Source organism: Rhinatrema bivittatum, chromosome 2 (assembly GCF_901001135.1).
Source record: "Rhinatrema bivittatum chromosome 2, aRhiBiv1.1, whole genome shotgun sequence".
Taxonomy (NCBI): Eukaryota; Metazoa; Chordata; class Amphibia; order Gymnophiona; family Rhinatrematidae; genus Rhinatrema; species Rhinatrema bivittatum.
The window spans coordinates 265,384,519-265,390,654 of NC_042616.1; the positions used below are offsets into that span (position 1 = coordinate 265,384,519).

The window sequence follows — 6,136 nt, forward strand, 5'->3', positions numbered from 1 at the left end:
GTTTCCACGTCTGTAATTTTCCAAAGACTTTAAGCATAAAGCTAACAGACAGGGGGATCCTGACTACATATGGGTCAGAGTTCATATCAGTGCACAAAGCTGCTCATAATAATGATGTCAACTTGCCAGAAAAGGTTCATAATGTCAGGTATGTCATAGGCGCCACTCTGTGAGTGCCTGTGTACCCCCAATATCATCTCTTGTATTCCTGTAGATCGGGAGAGCTGCATGCTGCAGGGCTGTGGGGATAGGCAGAAAGGGAGTGGTGCTATCTCCTTGCTACTGCTCCCCCCTCCCCCTGCCCCCCCCCCCCTCCCCTCCAATGTAAAGTAATACAGGGACACCCCCTCTCTTTTATTTTCTTCCCTCTACCCTCCACTTCCTTGTTTGGTCCCCCCCTCCACCTCACCCCCTCTTTTTTAAGGTCAGCACCTCCCCTCTTTCTTTTTCTCACTCCTCTTGCCCCCCTTTGGGATCTGGAACCTCCCAGGAGGAAAAGGTGCCAGACATGTGGCAAACAATGAAAGCTGGCGGAATAGGTGGCACAGCCACCGAGGTATGAGGTGTGTGCCCTCCCCCCCCCCTGTTTTCCTTTCCTTCCCTATTAGGGAATTCTTCTAACCTTTGAGGCCCCTCCCTCAATGTCAAACCTCCTCCCTGATATTTTGTACAGGCACCAAAATACAGAAGCGGATCCGGAGGCTTCCCTCCCCTCCCCCACCCCTTCTTATGGATGAAAAGTCCGGTATTCCCCCCCTCCCCCCTCTTACGTGACAGGGAAAGGACATCACAGGGACAGATACACAGCCATATAGGGCTTTTCTTTATTTATTTCTGTAGTGATTTTGTGGGCCCTGCCAAAGCCTCTACACATTGTGGCACAGGAGCTTGCCTAAGGCTCACCGAGGCTTCTGCTGCCTCTCCTGCTGGTCCCTGTGCTGCTTCAGGGCAGTGGCAGGCTCCTCCTCCATTTGTCACAGTTGCTCTTCACTGACATGGCTATTGGCTATCGGGTGAGCTGTGGCAGCGCTTGATCCCGGCTCCTCCTCCTTTCACTGACGAGAGCCTCAGGAGGGAAGGGCAGGTGAGTGGGGGAAATGGGGAGCCGAGCATTCTAAGGGGTTGTTGGGGACGGGGCTGGAAGAGGAGAATTAAACCCCTCCCCCGAATATAGAATTCAAAGGTTGCCCATGCAGGAGGGGGAGAATTAAGAGTGTAGAGTAAGGAGGGGGAGGGGGAGAGGGAAGAAGAGATTGGGATAATGAGAGAAAAGGGAGACTGAGAGAGTGGGGTGGTGACAGGAAAGGGTCGGGAAGAAACTGTGAGGTGGATGGGTTGCTGGTAGGGGGGAGGGGGGGGGATCTGGCATTTGGGGGAAAGAATGAACTGCAGGATTTTGAATGCTTCCTTGTCTTTTATTTTGGCCACAAGAATCTTCCCCACGCGTCCACATTACCTGCTCCTCTCTGGACATTTAAATACAGGCTGCACAGAAATACTTACAGCTAAGTTTTTCTTTTTTTTGCTGGGGGCGCTGTCATTTGTGTTGAGCTCAGCACCCTCAATCATTTTCAAAAGCTGGCTCCTATGAATATTAGGCAATCCCAGGTCTCAAATAATGAGATAAATAATACGCTGTTGCCAGATTTAGTTCTTGGTCTTTTGCTTAATAGGAGTCACATTTGCTTGTGTACATATGTACATCTGGAAAAGGAGGTAGTGGTGGGATTGGAATGAGATCCTGTGTGGTATCAGCTCTAGAAACTTTAAACTGATTAATTCCTTACTTCTGGAACTTATATTTTTTGGTGGCTCAATTGCCAGTGGATTAAAAGTTGTCTGCTTTTAGGAATCACATACATTTGATGATTGTTTCTGAAACATTCATTCATTGTTTCTGATTGATTTCCTATTACGCTGAAGAATGTTCTGCCAAAAGTGACTTTTAGGCATGATGGAAAAATGAAAACATTTTGTCCAAGCTGTAAGTACTGTTTTCATTAATTTATATTTGTTTACCTCTTTTGAGCAGTTTTTAATTTTTCAGTTTCTGAATATAGTCTGCACTCTCAATTCACCTAATTGTACACCTAGAATATTGTGTCTAGTTCTGAAGGCCGTACCTGGGTAAAGATCCAGACAGGCAGGACGTGATCCAGAGAGAGGCTAGCAAAATGGTGCAGAGACTGCACAAAAAAAAATAAATAGCAAAATACATGAGCTGAGGCTTTAGGGCCTCAATACATATATATATGTATCCTAGAAGAGAGGAGAGACAAGAAGGATATGACAGAGACATTCAAGTGCATGAAAGTGTAGCCCCCATCCTGATCAGCTCTTGCATGCAGGGGCTCACTGGGAAACTTACGGACCTGGCACAGCCCGTGACCCTCCTGGGGTTCCCTCACAGGGGTGAAAAATGTTTATTTTCTTCACGGCCCTTAGCATTTTCTCTCTTAGGGGATCTTCCGCTCCTCAGCCCAATCACTCAGAGAAGAAGAAAAAAAATCACCATACTGACTCTAGAGCTGCTGTTCACAATAAAGTCTTTAACTGGAACTGATGGCAGATAAAACAAAGTCCAAAAAATAAGTGGCACCACAAACGCTAAGGCACCGCACTGCTACAAGGTCCAAATTGGCTTCTATAAAGATAGATATAGCCACAGTCGCCAGGGTACATCACAGGTGGGAATCATACATTTTATTCCTTTCAACTTCACTTCTGCTGACAATTTAGAGGGTCAATATTCAGAAAAGCAGTGAGCAAACAAGTTATCCAGCTAAAATTAGCTGGAGATAATATGTCATGGATATTCAACAGGTGTCTTTTTAGCAGCAAAATTTACGCCACCTAACAGCGGCAGATTTTTCTGCATATACTACGCAGAATAAGAGCAAAAGACCAAATAAAGAGGGAGCACATTCTGTGAGAGATCAGTCCTGTTGGTATGCAGTAAGCTCCACCAATAAGCATTGCCCCTGAGGCAGCTCTCGACCAAAGAGCGAAACTCGGCCAGAGTCGGGCCAATTCCAATAAAGGGCTTTTCATACATTGATCTCCACTTTTTTCACTGCTATACTCCGAATAACCTTTAGCCTTAACCAGGTATATTCAAAATATAGCCAATTAAGTGAAGGAAAACCAAAACATTTAAAAAATATGATTATGGGCCTGCATGCCCGATCCCCCAACCTCCACCCCCACTAAATCATTCAAATTTATGTTAAGCATAGCATCCGAACCCTGCTTACCTTCCCAAACCCCTGAAAATGTTTTTTTTAAGATGCAGGCCAACTTCCCTGATTTCTTAAAATACTGGCCTCTGGTCCCCTTCCTCATCTATACCCCTCCCATCTATACCCCCAACCTGGACCCTTCCATGCCATTCAGTACCCTTCAAAGACCACCATGGCCACTGAGAGTCTGGAAACAATCATCGCTCTTGGTGCCATCTAGTGTTTAAAGCAAAACTGAATGTCACTGGGAGCAGTTTGATTGCACTGCACTCCTGGGAGCTGTGGGGTATATGATGAGTCCTAGGTGGGGCGGAAGAGTTCAAGCTGGGGTTGTGGGAGGAAGAGTGAGGATGAGAGGGAGCCTGGAAGTCAGATATATCTTAAGAATACAGGAATGGGGAAGATTCTCATGCCGATAGGTCCACAACTTTTAAAAAATCTTATGGGGGTGGGCAGAGCTTGGGCACTATGCCCAACATATGTTTGAGTGGTTTAGTGGGGAATCAGGCCTGTTTTTTCATAACTTAGGGGGTTATTTTCCAACTCGTGTTATGGCCTTTTTACATGCAAAAAGCAGGACTTTGTGAGAGAGAGAGAGAGAGAGTGAGAGAGAAAATATCTATGAAGACCTGTCTAGTAGTTAGATATTTATAACCCTATATGAGGCCCATCTAGTAACTCGAGGTGAGGAATAGGTAGTAGTATAGGGGTTAGGGGCCAATTTGACATGCAGAGTGAGACATCCAAACAGAACAGTGCACTCTTGTGAAGATTTGATGTCCTTTGGAGAGAAGAATCTCAGACAAAGATGACATTTGTACAATGTTCTCTCAACCTAGCTTAATGGACTCACTACCTGGGTAACATTACGCTAGGTTGAGAGAACATTGTACAAATGTCATCATTTTTTTTTTTTTTTAAATGTTTGATTTATTTTTTTTTTCTCATGAATGAAATGAATCAAACATTCCACAAACCCAAATTTGTGGGTAAAAAGAACCTCCTAAAAATGAACCAAAAATGAAAACAATTCTTTTCCCTGTACATCCCTAGCCAATATCATCTATCATAATACACCCTTCTGCAACATCATGCAGAAAGAATAATGCCAAATGGTAAAAGACAAGAGCACAAAAAAGCAAAACAAAAAAACATTACAAATAGACACAGCATTGGTGATGAGAAAACTTTATCACCCACACCAATAGCATACTTACTAACAATATAAACCTGTTTTTTTATGCCCATGCATACTGGAAAAACACTGCCATTGAAAGAGAATATAACAAACCCAACAAATAAAGGTCTCCCCCTCCTTCATTTTCAATATTATGGACAAAAGACAAACTGCAAAAAAAAATGTCATGAAAGAAATTAGATTAAACTAGTAAGGTAGAACATTGAAGGTAAAATCCCATAATAAAAGTCAGCCAGTATGAGCTGAACATTTTTGGAACTGCTTCTGCAGAGGCAAAAATTGTAAATCTTCCATCGGAAGTAATTCTCAGAAGAGCCAGATATAACAGGATGCAGAGGATCATGCTCTTGTTTAACCTCCATAAAACATTTGTGCTTTTTTTTGTAAATCCAGTGAGAAATCTTGAAAAATATCTTTTTATTATTGTGCAGTATTTCACTCTTATAGCAAGCGGGCTTCCAAAATGTTGTTTATCAGCAACATTAGGCTCACACAGAGGCCTATGCACTCTTCCATGGTAGGAAGGAGCAGTAGCCTAGAGGTTAGAGGAGCAGGCTACAAACCAGGCTTCAAATTCAGCTGCTACTCGTTGTGACCTTGGGCATCTCAGTTCACTCTCCATTGCCTCAAGCATGAACTTAAATTGTGAGCCCACTGGAGAGAGGGGAAATTTCTACATTACCTGAATGTAATCCAATTTGAAGTGCCTGAAAAGTGGAACAGAAAAATTAATGTGTATTAACAGCTTGCGCTAATGCACATTTTAATACGTTTATTGCAGGCTGATTGGTTGTTTGCTATGTCAATCCAGTGATGTATTGTTAAACACAGTTGTTTCCATTACAGACAAAAGGATCCTCTTCTAAGTGGAGGCGAGTTCCCCTGAGGCAGAGCGTCAAGCGTTCTACACTCTCAAAACGCTGTTCAGTGTCAGGTTGACCAGTCATATATACCTGTTCTTCACCTATAAGTGCGATTTTGGAAGATAATTAAAAAAAATGGACTTTTGAATAATTTTTTAAATGCAAAAGAAAAAAAATGATAACAACAAGAGACCTATGATGAAAGTGTTTTACCCCAGCACACACGCTGTTGAGGTGTAATAGGCGGAAGTCTCTTGTTAAATAAAAGATATATTTATTTGGTTGAAGTGGTGGTCCTTAGTACTTGGATCTTGCTTTAATTATTGGATATTCTTGATCTGTTGTTGGTGTTAATACTTAATGGCGCGCAGGCTATTTAACATGTGAATACCACATTAAAAGAGGTTTTACTGTGGCCAAAAACACTGCCCGATATCCCCATCCCCAGTGATTAAATGGCTGTCCACAGCCCAACAACTATCTTCTCTCTTTGAAGGGGCACCCTGCCCAATCTCCCCCCAAGATATTTGAAGAGACTTCACACCCTGATGTGGGTTCTCCTAAACCTATCTAGATCTTTGAAGGGGATACAGTCCACTATCAGTCCACCCCCATCCCCTCTTCTAAGATCTTTGAATGGGCTTTATGTCTGCTGAGTCCCCTCTCCCCCTGTATGCTATAAGGGGCTCTGAGCACCCTCTGCGCATTTGGGGCAAAGAAGAGCAAGCACCAGGTGCCATGTTCCTCATCGGAGCCAGCAGGGAAGGAGCAAGCAGCTATCACTTCCTGCCTCCAAGATCCCTGTGCACTGGTAGCTGGGATAGGTCTGGCGGGGG

The 6,136-nt window shown here is 43.7% G+C and overlaps 1 long non-coding RNA gene across 1 annotated transcript; it reads left to right on the top strand.

Moving 5' to 3' along the window:
• The first annotated feature begins 1,028 nt into the window (after positions 1–1,028).
• Positions 1,029–5,544, top strand: LOC115086100. Its single transcript, XR_003855076.1, has 3 exons — positions 1,029–1,084; positions 1,924–1,984; positions 5,284–5,544. It is a non-coding gene; the product is annotated as an uncharacterized LOC115086100 (long non-coding RNA).
• The last annotated feature ends 592 nt before the right edge of the window (positions 5,545–6,136 follow it).